Source organism: Podarcis gaigeae (genome assembly GCF_964106915.1).
Source record: "Podarcis gaigeae genome assembly, chromosome: 5".
NCBI lineage: Eukaryota > Metazoa > Chordata > Lepidosauria > Squamata > Lacertidae > Podarcis > Podarcis gaigeae.
The window spans coordinates 66,488,418-66,514,451 of NC_139681.1; the positions used below are offsets into that span (position 1 = coordinate 66,488,418).

At 42.1% G+C, this 26,034-nt stretch overlaps 1 protein-coding gene and 1 long non-coding RNA gene across 3 annotated transcripts in view; one reads left to right on the top strand and one right to left on the bottom strand.

Annotated features, from left to right (window-relative positions):
- LOC310846064 (glypican-5-like) overlaps positions 1-26,034 on the bottom strand; it is a 395,774-nt gene that overhangs the window by 84,240 nt on the left and 285,500 nt on the right. The window lies entirely within an intron of this gene.
- LOC310846122 lies at positions 1,410-12,734 on the top strand. Its single transcript, XR_014565145.1, has 3 exons — positions 1,410-2,637; positions 2,894-7,327; positions 10,425-12,734. It is a non-coding gene; the product is annotated as an uncharacterized lncRNA (long non-coding RNA).

A 26,034-nucleotide genomic window follows, 5' to 3' on the forward strand; every position in this document is an offset into this window, starting at 1 on the left:
TGTCTTAATTGTTGACTACCCAGATTCTGTATGAAGAAGTGCTGCTATTCTTGATGGTAGAAACTATAGCTTCAAAAACATAAACAAATCATTCTGCAGTTTCCAAAACTTTAATGAAGTTCAAATCCCAGATTTCAACACCACAGAACATTCGCCAGCAAATATCTTCATGGCAGGTTCAATCAGCTGCCCTCCTTATTGTAATAGAAATCCACCAATGCCCCAATGGTTTTCTGTGTTTTGACTTCCACTGCTCCATATGACACTTCCAAGAGAGGGTTTCACATGTATCTAAATGAGTGAGTTTGTTCTATAGCTTGCTGATCTAAGCATCTAGGACTGTGTTTGCCAAAAATAATAATCTCAGTCTTAGAGTAATTTATAGATAGGCTTTCCTGTTTACAGTATGTGCTGAACACCTTCAAGCAAGTCATTATCAACGCTATCCATTTATTTGCATGCCACTTTCCCACGAGATTGTGCCCAAAGCACTTGGCAACATGTCAAATGAGCAACAAATAAATAATAATCAATACATAAATGCAGAACAAAAGCATAAATCCATGTAACTTTAAATAAGACATTACAGTAAACTCACGTGATGCAAAACAAAACAGGAAAGAGAATAAAGCTGAACACAGAAATAAAAGCACACAACATCCAAGTCCAAATGGATTGCCAAAATCTTTCAGAGTGTTCCATAATAATTTTACTGGCTTCCTTGCCACCTGTCAAATCTTATCATGGTTTCTTCCACTGCATTAATTTAAAGGTATATCTTGAGGGCTTCTTTCCATACTGTTAGGGTAACAGCATACAAGTGGAGGTGTGGGAAACATGTCCAGAAAAGGAAGGGACTGAAACCCGTGTAGGTACTGCAATTATTCACAGTATCCAAGGGGGGAGGCTGCAAGGGGCCATCACAAGTGCATGGGGACTTCAGAGACTGTAGAACAGTGGTGCAGAATTTGTTGTCCATTTGCATGTTCCTGGACTCCAGCTCCTATCGGCCACAGCCAGCAAAGGTCAGGGATGATGGGAGTTATAGTCCAGCAACATCTTCTAGAGAGTCACAAGCTCCCCATCTCCGCTGCAGAAATTGGTTGCACTGCGTGAGTGCATCTCATCCTTGAAATAAACACTTTTATGATGGATCTGTCCCATCAGCAGAGATTTAACTGGAAAAAGAACCAACAGTTATAGATAGGAGGCAAATGCAATGTGAGGAAGAGCGTGGAAATCTTCTGCTCACATACTCTTTATGCCTTATCTCACAAGTGACGAAAGGTTTTAAGGCAATATTGCATATCGCACAGCAGATTATTTACCGGTAAGTAGTGCTTCATTTGGGCTGAAAATAATTTCTGTTTATTTATATTACTCGTTTTTGCAGCATGCTACAACATCAGCTTTGCAGGGACACCTGAAAGGATTTTTGTGCTTCTTCTGTTTACCTATCTGGACCTAGCAATGTAATTATGGATTGGCTGAGCATCTAATTCCACCCCCGTCTGGTCTTGCTGCTACTCAGTCATAGGTCTGCTCCTTCCCATTGCATACCATCACATGCCATTCCATTTCATTCAGTCCCATTGTATGCATTTCATGCATGCTTTAAAATAATAAAAATAGGAATTTTCAGTGTATTCACCAGCAAAATACGCATTTTGCATGCATCATTTATATAAAATATGTATTTTATGTGTACTTTTATACACAAAAATGCAAAATCCAGAGAAGTGAGCCATCAGACTGGGAGTTTCATTCTGATCTGCAAGCAGCTTTGGGAGAGTCGGAGCCAGTTGTTATGAAAAGCAGACTAAAAAACTCTCCCTCCCACCCCCAATTATAAGGCTGTCTTGCTGTTCTGCAAGTCCTGATTTCATTGCCATGTCTGCTTTCAGCCAACATCTATGCCCTTACAATGGGGCCGCCATTGCTGCCATCCACCAATTACTTGCTCAGGAGCAACTGCTAATTTTTCCATCCAAGAGGACACATTGCTGATTACAAGGCTGTCCTAAACCAATCACATTGTATTATCCCTTGAGAGCAAGTTACTCCACTTGTAGATCCATTTATGCCTTGAAGCACAAAGATTAATAGCCTTGGCTGACGTTAACGGTGGTGCCTGCAAGGGACATCTTTGCTTCGCTTCCATTTATTTTACCTGACAATATCGAATTTCTTATTTGTCCCAGACAGCTCATTTGAGTGGAGCCATACTTTTTTTGTGAAAGGTATTAATGCTCTCAGTAACTACATATTTCAAATCCTTCTGCCTACTTTCCAGCCTGATGTTCCAAAGAGGTGAAGGCTGTTATGATGGATTCTTTGTCTCAGAAATCTGCAGCTTAGAAGAAGGAATCTAACTTTCCAGAGGCCACATGAGATTTCCTATCATTTAATGATAAGGAGTAACTGTCCCCGATTCTGTCCCCGATTCAAGGAGAGAAGCAGCTAAGCTGGCATCATGCTAGGTAACTACTTATGTCTGGACCAGTAAGAAACAGTGATGGAAGTATAGGAAGCAAGGGCGTGAAATCCTAACTAGAGGACCTGCACACTTCCCAGATGGAATGACACCTACTGTCACCCCAGAATTTCCCTCTGCTTTTCTCATATACTTTGGCAAATGTTATGTTAAAGTGGTAAAGGAAAAGGAACCAGCAGTGTATATGATGGCAGGGGTGGGGTCAGCAAGTACAGCACTGTTCTCTTCCTCCAAATGATTGCATGGAGGATAACACTTATGCAGCGTTATTGCCTCTTAATAAGGTACTAAATAACATTTCCCCATCTTTCACTTCAAGTTAAGCTTGCATTCTTTGCTCATCATCCACAGACACCATTTGACAGCAGGCAGTTCTAACTTCAGATTAAAAAGGAAAAGGTAAAGGACCCCTGACAGTTAAGTCCAGTCGCAGACAACTCTGGGGTTGCGGCGCTCATCTCGCTTTACAGGCCAAGGGAGCCGGCGTTTGTCCGCAGGCAGTTTTTCCGGGTTATGTGGCCAGCATCACTAAGCTGCTTCTGGGGCAACGGAACACCGAAACCAAAGCAGCGCACAGGAACGCCGTTTACCTTCCCACCGGAATGGTACCTTATCTACTTACACTTTGACGTGCTTTCAAACTGCTAGGTTGGCAGTAGCGGGGGCCGAGCAACGGGAGCTCACCCCGTCACGGGGATTCGAACCGTCGACCTTCCGATCAGCAAGCTCTAGTCTCAGTGGTTTAGACCACAGCACCACTCGTGTCCCTATTATGTTATGTTACCAAAATTTAATTTGTAAGGCAAAACCGATGTGGCATAAGACCTTGGTAGTTTGGTCCCAAGTCCCTGTCTGCAAAGCCTGGGTTTCACTGCATACATTACTGTGAATTGAAGTCATGCTACAAAGTGGCAGGATTGTGTTGGCATCCACACATACACTAGTTTATTAAGGTTACCTTCACAGTTTTCTTTACATTCTTCCCCCACCGTCCCGCACAAGGACAGAATGGAGCGTGTGCAAGGGAAACCAACAGTATCTTGACACTGGGTGGCCCCACCTATTTCTCAGAGCCTTTTCCTCAGTGCAGCTACTCAACCACCATCCTAGGTTGATAGTGAAGGCTGAGGCAGGTGCCAAGGGGGAATTTTTTGTGTGTCCCTAAATTGACCCTTTTCATTTACTACTCACTGTTGTTATTTTCGATTGTGGGTGACGTTACTTTGTCTCTTTAGGGTGGGCAGTATGGGCCACAGATGTGAAGTGAAGATGACTTGGTGAACTGCTCGAGTCATTTGTGGGGTGAATGAGTGCTAACCCAGCCTCCCTCTTATTCCTGGCTGGCTTGAGAGGATGGGAGCACACTTTGGCCCAGAAAATCCATTAGTTGAATGCTGACCAGAAGTTATAGATAAGGCAAGCACAGATCCCTTGGCCTGCCTTTATGGGAGGGTTTTTATGACAGATGTTGATCCACTCTGTTGGGTCAGTACCTTGAGTCAGATGGAGGCAAAACAGATTAGTTCAATAGTGGCCACACTTGTCATTGTTTGCTATTGCCTTGCGGCAGATTCTGATTTGAATGAATAGGGGACTTATTCAAATAAGTTTCTGTGTTGTGGCATCAGTCTGGTGGGGAGGAGGGGAGATGGCATGGTAAGCAGTGCTCCATTCCCCCCAATTATTCATTTATATGTTGTACATAGCAATATTTATCCGTTACTTAGAAGGTGAAATGGTTTGAAAGATGGATGGATGTTAATTAAGGAAGCCACACTCTGGACCAGTTCCAAGAGCCTTCCAATGACCAATTATGGAAATGAAATCATAAAAAAAAAATTCCTGCCATCTAATTTTTTCTTGTCAGAAGTTGGGTGGCCGGCTGAAAAAGATGCCTCAAGTAAGACACGATAGTCCAAAGTAACTCAGCCATGCTGCCCTCCAATTGGTCATGTTGCATGAAGTAGGATGATGTTTCTTCCTCCATGAAGGAGGGGCAAAGCACTCTCCTGCACAAAAGCACACGGGGAGTCAGAATCTGATTGGCTTTGTGGTATGTGGCATCATGTTCATTACGTAACTGGCTGTGAGAGTTCAGGGAAGTAAAGAAGATGGGGAAATGGTGCTGAAGCACAGAGGAGAGGGAGGAAAACTACTGTGAACACTAACAAATAGAAGTGAAAAGAGGCACAGAATGATTTGGGGAGATTGGAAACATTTTTGGAAACACAAGAGAGGCGGGACATAAGAACCCTGCTGGATCAGATTAATGGCCCAACTAATCCATCAACCAGAACTCCCAGTAGCCCACCAGATGCCTATGGGAAAGCCCACAAGCAACAGTGATCTCTCTACTTATGATTCCCCAGCAACTGGAATTCAGAAGCATACTGCCTCTGACAGTGGAGTCAGAATATAGCCATTTTGGCTAGTAGCCCATGATAGTCTTATCCTCCTTGAATTTGTCTAATCCGCATTCCAAGCCATCAAACTTGGTGGCTATCTCTACATCTTATGGGACTGTATTCCAAAGTTTAACTATGTGCTGAGTGAAGAGATACTTCCTTTTGCCTTTTGTGAGCCTTCCAACAATTGACTTCATTGAAAGTCCCTAATAGTCCCCTTTTAGTCCCCAAAATGTTTGTGAATGAATATTTGGCACAGGTCTAGTTAAAACATTACGAGAACGGCAGTTTGCAGAGTTCACTGAATCATGGGGCATCTCCAAAATTAGGAAATGCTGCTAAGGCTAATTTGATGGGACTTTACCAAATGCACCCCCCCCCCGTATATTATGATTATTTCTTTTTCTACCCTTCATAATTTCATTATTCAGAAGGCAATTGGAACCTTAGGAATATTCCGCTTTGCTGCTTCAAAGCAAAAAAGTGCCATAAAATAGTGAAGCATCTTCAGAGCACATAAGGTGGTAATTCAAAACAGCCTGAAGATAACGCAAGGTTGGCTTGAAAAGCAATAGCACAAAAGTGAAAAATGAGAAGTGAACACAACTGTTTATTTCATACGTTTAACTCAAAAAATGAGGTTCACACCTTAGACTGTAAATATATGTGTATTCATGAGGGGCTTACTCTTGAAACTGCAGGCCTGCAGCCGTTTTAAATTACAAAGCAGTGGCATATATTGAGGGACAGGTGAAAGAATATGAGGTTTCAACAGAATGAACTCATTCTGCTCCACCAAAATGTCAGTGTGAATCAGTAAAGCTTCTGCAATTCTCTACTGTCATGTTCTAATCAGCTATGGGGAAGTTAAAAAAACAGTCCACTCTCATACTAATTCAAAGAGCTGCAACACAGGCAATGTGCTAGTCCCATCACACCATCTGAAGGTCTCTTATTCAGAAACAGAATGATGCGCTGCTGTTTTTATGCTGTTGTTTTTTGACCCTCAGTGGGTCAAAACCTTCCCTCATCAGGTGTAGAACCCAGTATACAGTCTGTTAGGGAAAGTCTCTGAGGGAGCAAGGACAATGCACCATCCTTTCACTGCCTTGGAGAACTATCAGAAGGGTTCAGTGGGTGAAAGTGCCTTGGAAGATAAAAGTAGGCAAAAACATTCCCCCTTCCTTTCCCTAGGGATCTCCCTTTAATAACATAGCAGGTATAGCACCTATCAGAAGGCAGTGAGTGCTGTGCCTATTTTGTAGATGCTTCCATCCTCATTGGAAGAAACTGTTCTGGACTAGTTTTCTCTCCTTCTTGCCTTCTTCTTTGGTGATCACTCGTAGCCAAGTAAGATTGTCTTCCATAAATACGGTTTTAACAATGAGTCTGTAAGTGACTATGGAGGCCAATTCTGGATCCACACGTCCTTCCACAGTGGGGACATTGGTTTCTGGGCAGGAGTTGATCACGGTGTGGATTTGCCAAGCGTGCCTTCCTCCTAGCACATTTCTCCCTTGCGTCCTGAGTTCAAGTGTCTTCAAAGCCCATGACACCTTTGGTAAAGGCTGTTCTCCAACTGGAGCGCTTGCAGGCCAGTGTTTCCCAGTTGTCAGTGTTTATACTACATTTTTTTTAGATTTGTCTTGAGACAGTCTTCAAACCTCTTTTGTTGACCACCAGCATTTCACTTTCCATTTTTAATTTCGGAATAGAGTAGTTGCTTTGGAAGACGATCATCAGGCATCCACACAACATGACCAGTCCAACAAAGTTGATGTTGAAGAATCATTGCTTCAACACTGGTGATCTTTTTCTCTTTTCTGTAAGGGGAAGTTCTGTCTTACTCAAGCTGTTTTCCTTGGCATTCATGCTGCATGAGACATTCAAATGCTGGAAGTGCCATCATTGCCACTGGCCAGTACAATCGGCCATTTCCCTGCTGACATACAGTTGAGCTCATGGGGAATTCTGTTTCAACTTAGAAGGGAACACTGCATCCTCCATGGCAGGACATCTTCACTATCACTTGAAGTGGTGGCAAATCTTTTGTTTTCCTTGTAAAATAGAACAACTTGGCCCCCTCATCTTTAAAGCTAAGCCCATACCTGCCTGAAAATGACGAGACTTTCTCCCATCCCCTGAAAGTCCTCATATCCCCTCTTAGGTCTTTGCCAGAGCTGAAAGTACTCTGGTGTAGAGCTAAATAGCAAGGAGGATTGGAGAGTCAAACAACAAACTGAGACATTCAAACTGCAGATTTGGAGATCCCAGTTTCGGAAAATATTCAAAACATGACAGCGGGGATCTCTCTCTTTCTCTGGATACACACTCCTACTATAGTTCAGCGTAGTGGGCTGAATACATGTGAATAGTAGCCCAGAAATATGACAGAGCACATGTTATGCTTGCAAAACATTTCCAGCTCGTTCCCATTTGAAAGAAGCTCAGTTAACAAAGGTAGGGACTGAGCAGGTTCTCACTGGCATATTGGAAAGGGTTATTCCAAGTAGGCAAAACTGGGCTAGAGAGGTCAGTAGTGTGACTCAATATATGGGAACCCAGAGCCCACTTGGCATTCTGAAGTCTCTGAGAGAGTAAACATTTCCCAATCTTTCCCCTTAAAATAGTGCTAAAAAATGGATCAAACCCATCCTGTTTGCAGGTGATGCAGTAAAGCACCAATGGGTGTCAACAGTATTTGATAAAGACATGAAAGAAACATTTATGATGTTGAGGCTGCATTCACAACTTTGCCTCTCCCAGATATATACTCAAAGTTAGCACATCACAGTAATCTCACTGGTCCTATTCAGGCACCATGTCTGAATATGGAATATAAACATTTGTAGGGGCTGCCAGGGAGAGAACTCAGACATGCCAACCTTCAATATCCCTTCATGTGCTAGCCAAAGGGAGAATGGGCAATTCAAAGGCCACAAAATGCTTCCAATGAGCACTTTATAAAAAGTATAAAAATGCAGAGAAAACCCTGAAGCTGGTTAAGTTTCCCTGTAAGTCAAGGTGAACCTGTGCATTATTGTTCCTTTGGAAATCTGCCCAGTTTTCCTAAAATGCAACATGGAGCCAGGAAAATGCATTGCTTTAGAAAGTGACTTCAGATACGATAAAACTTGGCACTCAGAAATGGGTATACTGAACATAAAAGTGTCATGCAGCCGAGTTCATAGTATGTGAATAGTCACTGGGTCAGCAAGGGTATTTAAATAATGAGAACGCACTGTAAAGGGCACATATAAGACCTCTCTCTACAATCCATTCACTACATAAGAAATCTATATTTGCTTCTATTTTGTTGTGCATCGTTGTCCACTTGCCCCTTGAGATTGCACTTCAAGATTGGATTGATGAAGAAAATTGTGTTCCGGGGTGATCACATTTTCTCAGCAAAGTATAATACTTTGTATCTTGGGAAACTGACACACACTAGGAGTTGTAAGAGTGACCTGGCTCTGGAGGGTTCAGTGTATGTGTGGAGCAATTAGTGAAGAGCAACACAACCTTCTCCTAGTATCCGCAACATTTATTTAAGGAACTTTTTTTAAAAAAAAAAAAAAAAGATGGAGCGTGCATGGTCCTTGCTGTACAGCTTAAGCAAAGGAGCTCTCACTGAGCAAAGGCAGAAATACCACACCATTTCATGGTCCTTTTGTTTAGCAGGATCTAGGAACACAAGAAAGTGCCTTAAGACGGGCCAATTGGTCAGTCTAGCTCCGTATTCTCTACAGCAGGTGGCAATGGCTCTCTGGGATGGAGTTTCTCTCAGCTCTACCAAGAGATGCTAGAGCAGGCATAGGCAAACTTGGCCCTCCAGATGTTTTGGGACTACAACGCCCATCATCCCTAGCTAACAGGACCAGTGGTCAGGGATGATGGGAATTGTAGTCTCAAAACATCTGGAGGGCCAAGTTTGCCTATGCCTGTGCTAGAGATTGAGGCTGGGACCTTCTGTATGCAAAGCAAATGCTCTTCCGCTGTGCAAGAGACCCACTTGTGTGAGTGGTGCAATATATAACCTGGGAATTTATATCTGGCAGCAGCAATTTCCTTGATTTATTCGGCACAGTTTGGTGGTCCCCTTATGAAAACTGTATTGTCTACACTGCCTGGGATTTCTCCCAACCCTACAAAGAGATGCAAGGGATTGAACCTTGAACCTCCTGCATGCAGAACATACTTTCCACTTCTAATCTATGACTCTTCCCCACATGCTCATGTGTTTTCTAGTTCTTTGGAAGGGGTTGACTTGTCTTGCCCTGTCCGTCTAGCAAGCTTAAGAGAATGTGATAAACAGAACTTTATATTCTCCCTGCTTGCCTTATGTACAGATGAGATACTATGTTATTGTCACTGGAAAATGTGAGTGACTCTACAGAGAGGCCCTAAGTTCTATTCAACCGAGAGAGCTGCCATTTTTTTTCAGCAGCAGATGTTCTGTTCTTTATTATGCTGCTATTTCGCTATCTTGCTGCCATATAAAGGAGGAAGAAAAACAGGTTCTACTTAGGGACATCTATTGTTACAACATATATGCTGCAGCAAAGGCCATTAAAAAGAGATTTGCCCCCCTAATTGAATGTGGGGGGGGGGAGTGGATTCCTGTTTACAACAGGAAGGCCATAACAAAACCTTAAAACTGGGGTTGTCTTTGCTCTTCCTGTTTGTCTTTGCTCTTCCTGTTTTCTGCTTGTGATAAATTGAAAAACAAATTGGGTATTTGCTGTACTGTTTGATCAGATCCAATGTATTAAACATTTTTAAGTTGCAGTGGAGTAGTGGGGACCCCAGTAGCCAAGCTAGAGATTAAACTGAGTGAAAAGGAAGGAGGAGCTCCAATTAACAGTGGGTGGAAGTCCTCATTTCTTAAAGTGGCACCATGGATGATTGGAGTCATAGAGGTTTCAAGTTCCTATGATTAATCTTCCCCATAGTTAATGGAAGTGCTCTAGTGCTAAATTCATGCACCAAAGGTTTTCTAGTTTGGGTCTTATTATGGACAGACATCTGTCTGATTGGTATAGATAAGCACACTATACACCTGACTAATTTCACTCTCATCCATTAAATATTTGCAACAATTGGGTATTTCCATATCCCTTCCCCACACTTTTGGGAGGCCATTTCACTCCACTTCCATTCATCTTCATTAACTTAAATTACTACAATAAAAGGAAAGTTGTAGGAAAATCTCATTTGTACTAGACAGATTAAACTTGCATCAATTTAAATTTGCTGCAATAATCAGTTCCTTATGACGGTGCTGTACTCTGGGGCCTTCGGCAGGTTTAGGAATATTGTGAGTTGGGTCAGGAGAAAATGGTGGAGTTGGAAGGAAGTGCTGCTGACTAGAGAATTTGGTATGTTGCTGATGCTGATGCAAGTTTGAAATAATCAAAAAGATGGAAGAGACGAAGAGGACAGCAAGAAGAGGACATCTCAGATATATTGATGACACCTGACATTTGGAAGGGTGTAAATATAGAGTTGTCTGTGGTGAAATATAGTCTATTATTCATTTCGATCCCTAGCTTGTCCTGCCCCATCTCAACCCTGTTTTAAAGGGAAAAAATGGACGTTAGGCTGCTGTCAGCAAGAACTCAGCCCCACAGAAGCTCTTGAAGCTAGATCTTAAAAGTGTCAGGTGGGGTTTCTGCTTTGTATGCTGGTATCACCTACTGCCAATCAAAGGAGTAAAGTACAATGAAACCAGCCAAACTATCAAGTGACAATACTTGACAACAATAGTCATGTGGTACTCCGTGACACCTGTGTAAAAGCTTGCAGGCTAGACTTGCTCACACCTTTGAGAGCAAGAGTTCTGTTGCTCCTGTGAGAGAATACTATCACTTTGGACTCCAACTTGACAGGACAAGAAAGAGCACATCATTTACACTGCATAGATTGGCAGCACAGATTGATTCAGATGGAAAAGTAGAGCTGTGTGTCATCAGCATACTGATGGCACCATGCTCCAAAATTCCTAATGATCACTCCCAGTGGCTTCATATAGATGTTAAATAGCATTGGAGACAAAGTCGTCCCCTGTGTAACCCCATAGGGCAGTTGCTAGGGTGTCGAAGAGCACTCCCCTAATGCTACTTTCTTGACTTGACCATGCTGCTATACCATCATCTTTACTATTTGATCCCTGACTGGCTGAGATCATACAACTCCTGCAGCCACGCTGGTGCCAACTGTACTGTTTTGCCTTCCTTTGGACTACACCAGCAAGGCCAACAGGAGGGTCTTGTTGTCTGGGCAGTCCAGGACTTCCAAATACACTGCGCCCAGGCTTGTGTCCCAGAGAGATCACTGCGGTGCTGCTAAAACAGCAAAACCAACACAGGAGCTAGCAGTTATAAGAGCAACCTGTTTGGCATAAAATACAAGCGTTATGGTTGCCTTTGTTGGTGGCAGAGATCATTGTGTCTTCCTGGTGCCCCCAGTCAATAAGCTGCTGACCTCCCACTGTCTGTCTGCTTCAGCGGGTGCTTGGAACTCAGAGTATCACTCGACAAGCAGACTGAACCACTGTACCAGGCAACAAAGAAAAGAAACAAACCTCCTAGAGGTTTGCAAGCTAGAATGTCAGAACCATGTCTGCTGGCTGTGAAGGTTCAACAACTCATGGAAGACGGCTATCACAGAAAATATGTCTTTTCGTATTGGTCTCTACAGCCACAGCAGTTGCCCTAACTCTCCAATGGTTTGAGTTTACCCCAATGGCACACTCTTCCATTGTTTCTCGAGACAGACAGATGCCAGCAACAAAATACAATGAAAAATAAGTACAGAAAGCAACAACACTTGCATATTTGAACTGGGGCGACAAATTGCAACAGAAATGCTGCAAAATATTATGGGAAACCAGTTTATATAGAACTCCTTAAGTATTAACAATGCACTTTCCATAATGACAGTAGCCTGAATGGCTTTTGCAAAGTCACTATTCTTCATAGTATCAAAATTCACAGGTATAAAGAGTATGTTGAAACCCAGGCTGAGCCCCTGAAAGAAGGCTTTAAATTAACAAATGTCCAATATCATAATAGCAATAACATCCAGGAAACCTACTAGTGTATTAAAACAGAAGGTCTTATTGACTAACGTAGAATCTATACTACATTATGAAATGGCAGATGTTAATGTTATAGCTTTGTGTAAATATATGTACTTTTATTAATTTTACAAAAGAAACACTATTGCCTGTTTTAATATATCTGTTCTGATTCGTAACTGTATCTCTTCAAATGTTTTAATGCACAGAGGCAAACAAAAAGTTCAATAAAATGCTACAATTTTGCAAGTTTGTACTGCTTTAATTGACATGTGTTTACATTTCTTTCAAAAGATAAAAATGGGAATATGCAAAAGTATTTATGTTGTAATCCTAAACACACTCTTATGGCAAAAAGCATCTGCGGCAATCAATGGGGCATACTTCTAAATAAATGTGTTTAGAGCTGAGATGTCAAACCATATGTAGAAGAACTGTAATGTGCCTTTCCTAAAAGGTGCCTGCAGTACTTCAGGCTAATGAATCAATCTTTAATAATATTAATGTCAAAATGTAATTTTAGAAGCAAGGTGGGAGTGCCTCTCTGGCTCATCCATTAGTATTTTTCCTTGCTGAATATTACTTAAGAACCTAGCAGTCACACAGCTGATGTGGGGTATTTAACAGCATTAGCACTGCCAAATTTCTCTAATTTCTTTTCAGTATAAATCTCCTTAAGTGTCTACATCTTAACACTTCAGAAGACTAAAGACCTTGCATCCTGAGACTTTAATGGAAAACATTAACAGGCAGCGTGATATCTTTACTGCACCTTGTATCTGAGCTCAAGAGTAATTATATTATTATTATTAATTAAATTTGTATATTGCCCTTCATCTGAAGATCACAGGGCAGTTTACAACATAAAAATAAAAAACGAGAACTCGAAAAACGTAACAAAAAACAAACATACTAATAATCCACAATCACATTTACAAGTCCACAGATCATTTAATAAGCCAAAGGTCTGGTTATATAGAAACATTTTTTAAAAAATAATATTTATTAAATTTTTGTTTGACAATAAAGATATATATAAAAAAACATACCAAGTTCAGATATCCTCATTTCATATACATCCTTGGACTTCCTCACGCCTCTTGTTCCTACTCTCTAAACTCATAAGTTTTACCAGCAAATTATTAACTTAATTTAATTTGTCTATTAAAATTTCCCAATATTCAAATCTCAAATTTAATCTTTTAAATTTCTCTTGTCAAAGGTTAATTATAGAATACCATTTATCCACAATTTATCTTATTTTTCAATTACATTAACTTTTACACATATAGATTATTAATTTGTTGGCGCCCTATATAGAAACATTTTTACTTAGCACCTAAAGATATGTAATGAAGGTACCAGGCAAGCCTCCCAAGGGAGAGCATTCCACAAATAGGGAGCCACCACAGAAAAAGCCTGTTCTCATGTCACTGCCCTCCAGACTTCTCATGAAGAAGGGCCTCAGATGATGACTGCAGGGTCTGGGTCAGTAAATATGGAGATAGGTGGCCCTTGAGGTATTGTGGGTCCTGAGGCTTTATAGGTCAAAACCAGCACTTTGAATTGGGCCCAGAAACTGATTGGCAACCAGTGCAGTCAGGCCAGGATCAGAGTTATATGCTCAAACCATTTTGCCCCACTGAACAAGCTGGCCCCTAAGTGCCTCAGTCTTATCTGGAGTGAGCTTCATGGTCTCTCATCCATCTTAGCTGGAGTGAGCTGGATGGTCTCTCATCCAGACCATTACTGAGGCGAGACAATGTCTCATCCACTGCCACACCTGCAGATTTAATGGAGAATTAGAGCTGTGTGTCATCAGCATATTGCCGACAACTTACTTCAAAACTCCAGATGACCTCACTCAGTGGTTTCATGTAGATGTTAAACAGCAGAGGGGATAAAACTCAACCCTGATGAAACCCACATTGAAGGCTCCACAGGGCCAAAAAGTATTACCCTCTGGAAATGACCATCCAAGTAGGACTGGAACTACTGCAAAGGGGTGCAACCCAACCCCAACTTGGGGCAGCCAGAAGGATATGATGGTTGACGATATTGAAAGCTGCTGAGAGGTTGAGGAAAAAATTAACAGGGACACATTTCTCCTGTTTCTTTCCTGACAGAGGTCATCATACAGGGCGACAAAAGCAGTTTCTGTGCCAAAACTGGGCCTAGAATATTTTATATCAGACAAGTGTCTATTAACTAATGTTTAGATTACCCAACCACATTGGCAGTAGCCAGTTCCATGGGTATTCCCATAGAACAGTTACCTCTTCTGTTCCTGAGGTGTTGGAACTCTGCAGATGCCCTGAAACTTCATGATTTCTTTAGCTTCACTCAGGTGACTATGAAATTAGTGTACCCTTGGTGTAAGCACAACACAGAGAGCAACTCTTGGCATATTACTACTGCTACTGCTACTATTTATTATATTTCTCACTCACCCTTCACTATGAGGCCCCAGGTAGGACAAATAAAAAATACAGTATTTTTTTAAAAATACTGAAACATATCCCAGGTGTCGAAGACCAGGCTATAGAGATGCATCTTCAGCATCTGATGATAACAGTCTTTCATTTATTGGGGGCTTAAGTTATTTAAGGTTTTAAACACTAATGTGAATTAGGCCCAGAGATCTCACAAGGTTGTTGTGAAGAGAAATGGCATATCGTTCAACCACAGCCATAATACATGCTACAAATAGCAGCAGAACCATCCATAAGTAAATATAGTAGTCTTTTAAGCTAGCTTCTTTTACCAGCACTGTGTGGGGAATTTTTAATTTTATGATTTGCTATTTAACAAGATGCAGAGAGTTTGCACATGGTTAGCCAATAGTTTAGTACTTTACATAAATGCTTTACAAATGGTGACAGTAATTACAATTCCAGCAAATGGTTATTATCTGTCTCTTTGAAATTTTCCAGACTAAATAGAAATTTCATGCATACTGAGTACATTTGCACTAGTTCAATTCTCTCTTTCCTCCCCCCCTCAAAAATGCTTTATAAGGTAAGAATAATATTAATTTCAAATTACTATTCAAATATTATATGCACCCATTCATCACAAGTTGCATTTTAAAGGAAGTGAGGTTGCACTGTAAGCACATTCAGTGTTTGCATAATCCCTTGGAGAAATTTATCCCACCAATTTGTTATTTGCATATTTCTTACAAACCTTCATTTGATGTAATCTGTGCATTGATTTCCCCCCTGAAACATGTCTATGTATTCATTTGCACACATTTTAATGTTTATCTTTGCCAATAAGCACTTTTTATCGCTTGCAATATTTTTCTTTACACATTTTGCAAAATAAGTCTTGCTACCAAGCTGCAGTTTATAAAAGTAAGTCACCATGAGTACAAAGTACTACACAAGTTTTTATTGAAAAACAAAAAATAAAAATGGCATGGCAAGTTTGCTAACCCACTTTAAAGGAATGATTGGGCTGTGAAGCTCAGATGACTGTACTCTGTGTACTAAAACACACTGACTCTTTCACTCCTATGTGAGCTGAGATGACTCATCTTTAGCATCCAGTGTGGCTTCTCCCACTAGACCCATCTCAGTTTTGCATCAAGTGCAGGACCGAAAAACAGGCATGCCTCTATTCGAGGGGGCTGCCGGGAGAGAAAATGTTGTAGTGGGGGATGCTACGTTGTCACCATTGTGGAAGTAAGATTCAACTGCCAAATCCAGTTAGCTTTTGTACATGGAATGTGTCATGTGTCATCTGTCCTTTGCCCAAGGTAGCAAAATGTCTTGGGCCATGTAAGAATGGCAGAGGACAGGAAAATCTGGGCTCCCAGATTTTTTGGTAGTTTTCTTAGCTTTGACCTTGAGAGAATGAACCAGGCATCCCACAGGTCCCTGGCTGCAAGTCTCCGATTCTCATTTCCCTGCCTTGTTGTGTTGTACCTTGCCTGAACTCCCAGCGATAATGACCTTGGGCTGTTGCCTGACTTTGTCTCAGGGTAACACTTGGATCTAGACCAATTCTGTTTCTTGACCTTGGTTTGTTTGGACTGTGCTGCATTTGCCACCCTGCCCTTATTGGAGAGTATTTTTTGTGAAGGCTCACATTCTTCTGTAACTGGGATAAAAGCCCCAGAGGGCATCTCCTGGAGCATGGGCAGGAAAACTAAAAGTCTCAGCCCTTTTGCTGGGTTCTGGTTACAGATAAATTGTAGGTTCTGCCCAGGAAGTAGTGGTGTCTAGGCCAGGAGTAAAATGCCTTTGTTAGTAGGAAGGGATTTATAGATCAATGACATTTTATTTGAGAGGTGTGGGCTACTTGATTGTTTTTCCTCTTATCTGCAAGGCTGTTGTAAAAAGACACAGGCTTTGGGGTAGATTATATGAGTTTTCTATCCTCACATTCATTATTATTATTTTATGATGTGCAATAAAAATATTCTAGCTGTTTCTGGCAACCGACCAAAACGTCGTAACAGTATAGTTTCCTGATTGTGTGCCTTTTCTGTGGCTAACAGCTCATCTTTAAACTATGCTGCAAACTCAATTTGTTTATCGTGCATGCCATAAAGATACAGCATAAAATGTGATACAAGTTTTTAAAGAGACCAAGGGTGGGGTCCACAAAAAACCGTGCAGGCAAGTGTCTGAAACTCTGCAAAATCTAGGCATCTTGAGTTTCTGTGCAACACCTACTACCGCTACGAGCCCACAGAGCAGCTGAAGTAGGTGCCTTTTGTGGGAGCCACAGATATTATATTCCACATGCCAGCAGTGAGCTGCATAACAGAACATTAGAGTTGGAGGGGACCCAAGGGTCATCTAGTCTAACCCCCTGCAGTGCAGGAATCTCAAGTAAAGCATCCATAACAGATGGTCATCCAACCTCTGCTTAAAAAAACTCCATTGCTTCCTGAGGGAGGTGCACTTACTAGGGATGTTCCCAAAATTTTTGTCATCATTAGAATGGAATGCAGGGGAAAGCAAACTCATGTTAACAATAAAGGAGTGGGATAAAGATAATTGGCTCATCCTTAGGCCTAACATCAACTAAAATGAAGAAGTGTGCATGCACACGAAAGCTCATACCAAGAACTGACTTAGTTGGTCTTTAAGGTGCTACTGGAAGGAATTTTTTTTGTATCAACTAAAATGGCAGCATTGCAACAGTGGCAGAGCTAGCTGCTCCAGTATCTAGAGTGGTGGGGGTGGGGGTAGGCATCCGTGGGGGTGGGGCTAGGTGACAGTGGGGGTCAGTTGAGCATCCCAGGGGTGCACCACCTGTGTTGAGTGTCCCAGGGGGCGGCGCAGTGATGTTACCCCCCTCAGGGATGACACTCGGGGTGGATCACACCCACCGCACTCACCTTCCTCCGCCAGTGCATTGCAAGGAACCCAGGTATAACTGGGTTTGGTCAGACTTGAGCTGCTTTTGTTGGTGCCAAGGAAAAGAAGGGAATGTGTACAGCACAACAGTTTGTGGTCAGTGTCCTAATGTTCAAAGCATCAAAGATTCTGGTCGGAGGCCACATACTTCAGATAATCTCAACAGCTGCTATCTCAAGTATAAGAACATGGGGCCAGCTCAAGACATTTTACCAGCTTGAGCAAAGGACCAGATGGTGATCTTCCTACTTCATGTGATTTCTAAATGACTGGGCCAACAGTGACATCTTAGTTCAACAATGCATCCTCCATTGCACCTGAGGTCCGCAGGCTACCTTATAGAGTGTAGGGCAGACACACAGCACTCTCCTCCAGCACCTTGCTGCCATTTCCTCCCCCCCCCCCCAGCATTTGCTTCCTAAGGTGGCCATTTTGCCTATCTCTGACAAATAATAAAACCAGCCTTACAGATATAAGCAGCAGATCATGCCCGTAAAACAATGAACATGGACTATTATAGTATGAGGTTCATTTCACTTGCTCACACAAGAGTAATGGCTTAAAATTACCATTCATACCACTGTTTGTTATGGTGATGCCCACTAATCGCAACGCAAAGCTGAACACCACAGAAGCGTATTGAGAAGCGTGGTACGTACTGAAATTACTGGGATAAAACATCTTTCTGTTAAAATTAAAAGATAAATCCCCATTGACCTCATCACAGTCAGCTTTCTCACAACGTACTATGCAAAATAGACTTAAATATTCATGTACTGAAAAACAATGTGAAAACAAAACCTTACTTGGCTGGTGAAAATAAATCCGCACAATAATAACAATTTTTGGCATGTTGATGCCATGAATCTGTAAAAAGCTAGCCTTCTGAAAAGTGATAAGCAGAGCTTTACACAAAATTAGCACTTCACAGCTCATGAGCTATACATATTGCTCAATAACTGATCTGCTTTGTTTGCATGTGGGGTTGGGAAGAGTATTCCTCCCTGCCTGTGATTGGTTTAGAAATTCTGATATCACAGAAGGCATAGGCAGGTCAGGGAGATCTTTCTTTTTTATGCAAGGGTGGGGGCAACCATAGAATTCTAAGGGCCATAGAAGTATTTGCTGTTGGGAAGCCATAGATTTTTAACATTACGTCCATGCACTTTGGGTGGGTTCTCCTGGATCTATTCAGCAAACAGTTATTATCCACAGAGAAGACGTCCAGGGGGGGCTGCTAGGGGCGCATTGGAAGATGGCCAACAATAACATCTCTCCGGCTCACACGAGGTAATTAAGAGGCTGATATGGGAGTATGCAGCCTCCCTTGTTGCCCAAGGGAATGGGGAACACTGCCTTTCCTGCTGTGGCCATAAATCATCCCTGGATTCGAAAGAAGGGGGTGAGGGCACTAGGCACAAAGCCCTTGTGTGGGTCCGGCTCTCCCGGACACTGTCTCTGATCGTGCGCTGGCTGCATCAGCTCGAAATAAACAATTAGAAAAGAAGCAAATGCACATACTTCAAGTGAAGATCGGGAGTAAAGATTGCTAATTAAAGGGATCTCTGGGATGTGGAGCGACGGGCTGGATTCAACAATAAATCAAGAAGGAGAATCATCAAAGGATTGGTATGTCGGAGCGAGACTGAAGGGGGGGACTTTTCTTTTTTTGTCTTATGTGAGTACCCAATAACCCTTCCCCTTAAGAAAGAATTGTCGCAATTACTGATCACAAGCAGGAGGAGAAAGAACTGTGTGGAAATTAATTACTAATCAGAGATATGGCGTGTGGGAACATCGAGAAAGGAAAGAAAGCTCTCTGTGACGCAGTCATAAAAAGAGATTGTTATGGCAGGCCTGCCCACAGGAGGACTGAGGGGGAGGAGGACTATGGCTCGTTACTATATCGGAATGTGAGATCGGCCTGGCAGGGCCCCCTGAGAAAATTTATGAGAGCGGCAGGCCTGTGGAAATCAGGACAGGCTGTGGGAAACGTTTTGTATGCAGGTGTTGAAATGATGTCTGTCTATTTTGATATGGCTCTTGGATGAGTGTAAAATCCACACAGGAAAAAAACAACGTTTGTTTTCAACCCACTTGTGGAGACTATCAGAGATCATAAAGAAAACAAGAAGATGAGGAAAACAACAAAGAGAAGATGGAATAGAACTGTGAATACTATTTGGACAGAATTGTGTATATTAAAGCAGCAGCAAGAGAGATGTTTGGATCCCTTTCGGAGCTCGAAGTATGGGTACCCCCAACAAAAATTTTAAAATTTGGCTGTGTAATTTGGAATTAATGTGATTTGGAATTAATGTGATTTGATTGGCCTGTTAATAAAAATTATTTTTAAAAAAAGAGAGAGAAGACGCCCAAAGTTCTATTTTCAAGATGAAGATCCAGAACATGGAAAGCAAAATACAGGCTGTGGGTTTGGGGTTTTTTGCCTCCCTGTGAATCAATTGGCTTCAATTCAGCTACTTCCAGCTTACAAATTAAATGATTTATCAATATCTGATATAACCCTCTTTATCTGCCAACTGAGAAGAGCAATTCTGTGAAAAGGGGGCTAAACTCCTTTTTTTTGAGAGTGCTTAATGGTTTTTTAAGGAACTAATTGGAAGGAAATTAAGGATCAATTATTACTTGTGTATGCTTCTAAGAACATCATTGCTTAACATTCATGCCACAAAGTTACTGTATCACTGAAAACACCTGGACACAACTTCAAATACATGCTTAAGATGGAAGAGCTGCAAGAAATAATACCCTAGACTGTTCAAAAGTTGAAATTTTTATTACATTTACAGTTCTCACAGTTGAAAGCATTCTATATTCATTTGTTTTTAAAGCCCAAATCTAGGGGTACACATTTCATTCTGCGTAGAAAAGCTAACCAGGTAATATTTGCTTGGTTCTTTTTTTTAAACCCCACAACCCACCCTTCCCCCATGTGCCTTGATCATGAAAAATATGCTACACTTTCAGGAAGCACAGCATCAGGAAACGGGAATTTATTTACCTGAAATGAAAAACAGATTGTAGACTTCAGGGATATATCCATTTGGAAGATGAACAAACTGTAGAGTTGACACTGGGCACTTGGGTATAACAAAGAAAGAATTTATCTTCAGTTTTGAGATGTAATTCAATCAAAGTGTCTTCCCTGCAGGCTTTTTTATGTCCCCGCATGATTCCCACATGATTTCAGTTTTATTGGCCAACAGGAACAAACTCAGGAAACAGCAAGAAAATAGTTCAGAGGACTGGGGCAAATGAACAGTGAAGACGCGCCGGTGTTACATGTCTCAAATCAATTACGATGGAATTGAATTCTGAAGGCCCAGTCAGATGAAAGCAGTTTCAGCTTTCGAGACTGGAGACTCATAGACGCACCCTAACTATGTTCATTGGGGAGTTTTGTTTATGACAAAGGCAGTGGTATAGCGGTAAATATTGGCACACAGGAACTTACTATGGCAGCCTCATCCCCAGAGCCGCATCTCGAAGGAGATTCAAAAGATCCAAGGAGCTGTGCTATTCCACTGACATATTTTCGTATCAGCTGACAATGAGAGACTTCTAAGTTGGGGTTGTGGCCAACCTAGAGTAAATCCATTGAAATTACTTAATATTGTCTATTAACTTCAATGGTGCAGGGAGAAGAGAACAGGTTCAATTTTCCACCCTTCGACATCTCTGATGCTCTATCAAATTGGCTAACAGAATGCTGGGGGGTTAAGACAGATGTAATTCCCCCACATATTTTAATTTACCTTTTGAGAATGATAGTTTTAGTTTGCCTTTTAGCTTTAAGATAAACTTGCCATGGCAATGATCTTCTATGAATTTTGAACTTGACAGCCACCTAAGCAAAATTAAATCTTTCTGAATTAAAAATAACTCCGAAAAGTATGATGGTGGCATTATTTTGAACAGTTCATTTCACTGCTGTGAAGGAATGTTGATCCAAACTGAAATGTTTCCATTTCTCAATTTAGTACCAGAATTTTCATTGCAAGTTTTCATTTTCCCATGACAAACCACTGATGGCAATATTTTTCCAAGCAGAAAATGGAAGGCTTTTTGTTGCGACTTCTGCAAAATAATTCAGTGGACTCAGAGATAATTGATTCATGCCAAGAGGGAATTTGGCTGTTTATGGTTTGTTAGATTATTTTAATACTGAGTTTGAATTTCACATCTTTTGCTTATTGACTTCTATTAAATTTCTATGCCGCATTGGTACTGTTCTATACAAAGCTCTATGAGAAAGTAACTTTTTAATACTGCAAATGTATGTAGGCTGGCAGGGGGGTAGAATCCAGGACTCAGAAATGAGCAAGCATCCATTTATAAAGCTTACAAGCTACTGTTTTAAAATACTAAAATCACCTATCACTATAGTTATGTACGTAGTACTGTATAAAAGATGAAAAACATTTGCTGCAGTGACAAAAATCTATCTTTAAAACATGTTGATTAATAATCCTCCTTATATTTCCTGCCTTTTTCTATCACAGAACCCAAGATAGTAAACATGTGTTTCTCAGGCAGCAACCCATCCAGGCAGAACTGCTTACTTTCAGCACAATGGCAGCCTTGTGTTCAAGAGCTCCTGTGTTCCACATCTTCCTATCTGTGTGGGCAATAGCTGCCATAGAAGCCAGAGCTGGAGATGCCACAGGACTAGCAAGGTGCCAGCAACAGTTGAAGCAACTAATACTTCTAGAGCAGGGATTGGGAACCTGTAGCACTCCAACTGTGGATGTGTCATTCATCAGCCTCAGTCAGCACTGACAATGATTCACTGACTCCTATCAGGGATGATAGGAGTTGTAGTCCAGTGATGGCCAAACTCGCCCCTCCAGCTGTTTTGGGACTATAATTCCCATCATCCCTGACCACTGGTCCTGTCAGCTAGGGATGATGGGAGTTGTAGTCCTAAAACAGCTGGCGGGCCAAGTTTGGCCATCACTGTTGTAGTCCAACAACATCTGGAGACATCTGCTGGTATGCACTATTACTGCAGTGTACAAGGATCAAACCACTGTATATGAACTCAGACATCTCTCACGTGTGTGATATGAAGACACCTTCCTGCAAGATGGATTCTCTACCTCATGATGCAAGCATAGTGACTCAGACCTGACAGAGCACTCTGAAGCCTGGGTGCTACCAAGTAATAGATACGTCTACTGGATTCATGTGGGATGCTGTGGTAGTAGCTGTTGCTGCTGCTTGTGTTGCAACATCTACATCAGAGGGCAGGATTGAGAAGTTAGACTGCAAGCCAGGCCCATGCAGCTTGTCTAAGGCCCGGGGTGGTGGAATCTTGTTAGAATAAGGTAAAAGGTAAGGCTAAAGGACCCCTGGATGACTAAGTCCAGTCAAAAGTGACTATGGGGTTGTGGCGCTCATTTTGCTTTCAGGCTGAGGGAGCCAGCGTTTGTCCGCAGACAGCTTTCCAGATCATGTGGCCAGCATGACTAAACCACTTCTGGCACAATGGAACACCGTGACAGAAACCAGAGTGCACGAAAACGCTGTTTACCTTTCTGCAACAGCGGTACCTATTTATCTACTTGTACTGGTGTGCTTTCGAACTGCTAGGTTGGCAGGAGCTGGGGCAGAGGAACAGGAGCTCACTCCGTCACTGGAATTCGAACTGCTGACCTTCTGATCGGCAAGCCTAAGTGCCTCAGTGGTTTAGACCACAGCACCACCTGCATCCACTTTTTAGAATAAAGTTATAAACTCAAACAAAGAAGCAGTTTGTCCCTAGCAGGCCTCCTCCCCAACTAGCTTAGCCCTCCGAGGCCTGCTGCAAGGGTACCCCACTGCCCCCCCCATTCTGAACGGGCCTACTGCAAGCTGTCTATGTAGAGCCCTGCCCTGTTATGCCTGTTCAGTCAAGAAACTGAGCGCACTGCGCAAGTTAGATTTGGGTATCAGCCACAATAGTGTAACATAGGTCTGGGCAAATCTGACCATTTTGGTTTAATTCAGTTTCTCATTTTCCCAATCTCAAGTTCAGTACTCCACATTTCTTCATTGTCAGAAATGACACGATTTCTCTAAAATCCACATTTTTATTCCTCCAAATATAAAGCTGAATTCTGAAGGATAGCTGTGTTTTAGCTCATGTATAGTTTTGTAAAGCACAAATTAGGTAGTTTCATGTTGAAAGGCTAACGAAACCAATTTTACCTCCCATCCCTAGCATGGCATCCCTTCGTTAATGCTGCAATGGACTGGGTACGATACGCCGTTTTGTCATTTTGTTTCTGTCATTTCCTTCCCCACTTTCATTTGTGCGCCATCCTCAGCAGCTCTGCTAAGCCATTTGATTTCCCATAAACTGTGAAGAAAGTCAGCCCACTGTGTTGATAATGGGTCTTGATTAAGCTGTAGCTGGGACAGACAGTAATCCTTCCATGCAAGAACCTAAGGCACCAAATAAGTTGGATGTCAAGGATGTTTTAAGCTAAAGTAGGCCATTAAGCTCTTCCTGAACAGAATGAACCATTTACAGTGGTACAACACTGAAATCATTTGTAAGGATTGTAAAGATGGAATCGGAAACAAAACACCTCATGAAATTCAGGATACCGGGGGAGGGGGGGAGAGGCTGTACTTTCAGAATGATGTGGGATGTGAAGAATTCAAATGACAGGAGCAGAGAGGAAAAATATTGAGAAAATTCAGTAGTATGGTAATCTGCTAGGAGGTGGGAGACCTGTGGAGATGAAGATCTAGTACCCCTGGCATGTTGCCAGCAGACGTTCTACCCTTGGAATATTGATGAAATAATCATCGCTTAAAAAATAATATCACCAGCTGTACAATTACATATTTAGATACATGGAAGCTTTAGCGCAACCTGAGAACGCGACACATGGGGCAGGAAGACTGATTAAGATGGCAATTTATACAGCACATTGGTGTTGAGCAGCAGCATAGAAATGTTAGCAGATAAGAACATAATGAGGGCTAAAAGGTTCTTGACATGTAAAAACGGCGCCTAGTGATAGCATTTGTGCTCAATGAGAGAAATACATTAGTTCTGAACAGCTGTTGAGATGTGATAGAAATCAAGCAGGGAGATGTCATTAAAATATATATTAAATCATCTGCCTATCAGTGCAGAGGGGGAAATAATATATACTTATAGCAAGCTCACTCTCTGCATGTAAGTCCTTCTGGAGATGAAATAGTACCATGTATGCGCAGGAAGTAGGTCAGGTGGGGGTTGCAGTAATACATTTTTAAAAAACTCTAATGGGGAAGAAAACACAAAACAACAAAGTAAGGGTTAAACATACTCAGTTAGCACAGACTGCTGCAGGGACAGGACATAAAACTGGGAAAGGGAGTGAAAGGCAATATCCTGAAAAAGGGCTTGGCTTGTAGGGTTGAATCCTGTAGAGGAGCTCTTCACACTACACAACCTGTCACAGGTGCCACTTCTTTCCTTCTTGGCAATTACATGCATGCAAGGCAGCTTTTAATCCTTGTTTTTATTTATAGATAAAAACGATTCATCTAGTCCCCACATTTCTGACTTGTAAGTATGATTTAATAAGAAAGGAGGGGAATGTGCAGAATCCCCAGAGCAAATGTCACTACACTTTTCTTTCTGACTCCCTTGAAAATCCTCAGATCTTCCAGCTTGACAAAGAACTCCAAACGAACCACAACATTTCATTTTAGCTGAAACCAATGGCTGGGTTGTAAAACGTCACTAGCGGGTCCGTTTGTCTTTTGTCTGAAGTGAAGCAGCTACACACAGGGAAAGGAAGCAGTGGCAATTGTCCTGGTAGGTAGGACTGCAGGGGCTGCTCGCTTCCCACTAGGCCTGGCTGGCTGACCAGACTCCGCATCAGCTGCTAGGATTACGAGACCAGGCTATATGGGAAGAGGGCCTCATAGGGGCCTCCGCCTCAGTCTTTCAAAATGTCATGTGAGATTTCCCGAGCGCTAGTGGCATCTTTGACACAGGTTCGGTGAAGTCCTGTGGGACTTGGGTGAAGCCACACAAAGCTTCTCTGCAGCATGTGCAGTTGTGTGTTGAGCTCCCCAAGCCACCCCAATAAAAACACAATTCACGCAGAATTTTTGTTTTAGGTTTTTTGGCATAATTTTGGCCACAACTTTATTAAAATACAAAAAATGTGAGTGGCTGCTTAGGCATTGGTTGTGACTATCTGACCCCGCATGGGGACAGACTGACATTTGCACGCCCAAGATAGTCAGAAAGGGAAAACATTTTGGGGAGAAAGATGGAGCTGGGAACCATGCCCTCACCTCTCTCCAAATGCTCCCAGGGGCTCTTGCATGGCCCTAGCCCCTTGACAGGGGTTTGGACAAAAGCATGGTGAACCCTTGGATTCCTTTAATGGAATACCCTTGCAGCAGCAGCATTGGAGGGGCAGGCACAGCCAATCCATGCCCCTCCACCAACCAATTCATAAAACCAATGCCTAACCGCAACCTTACAAGTTGTGACGATTTGCTAAGCAGTAGGCAAAAACCAAATGGCAACAGCCAATCAGCCAAATGGACAAAATTCCTACCAGGTCCCTGCCCCAAGAGCAGATGACCCCATGACAGGCATAGCAAGGTCAAGCGAACAACCCTGAAAATAGGGAGGGTGGATGGTTGATCCAATGCACGCAACGA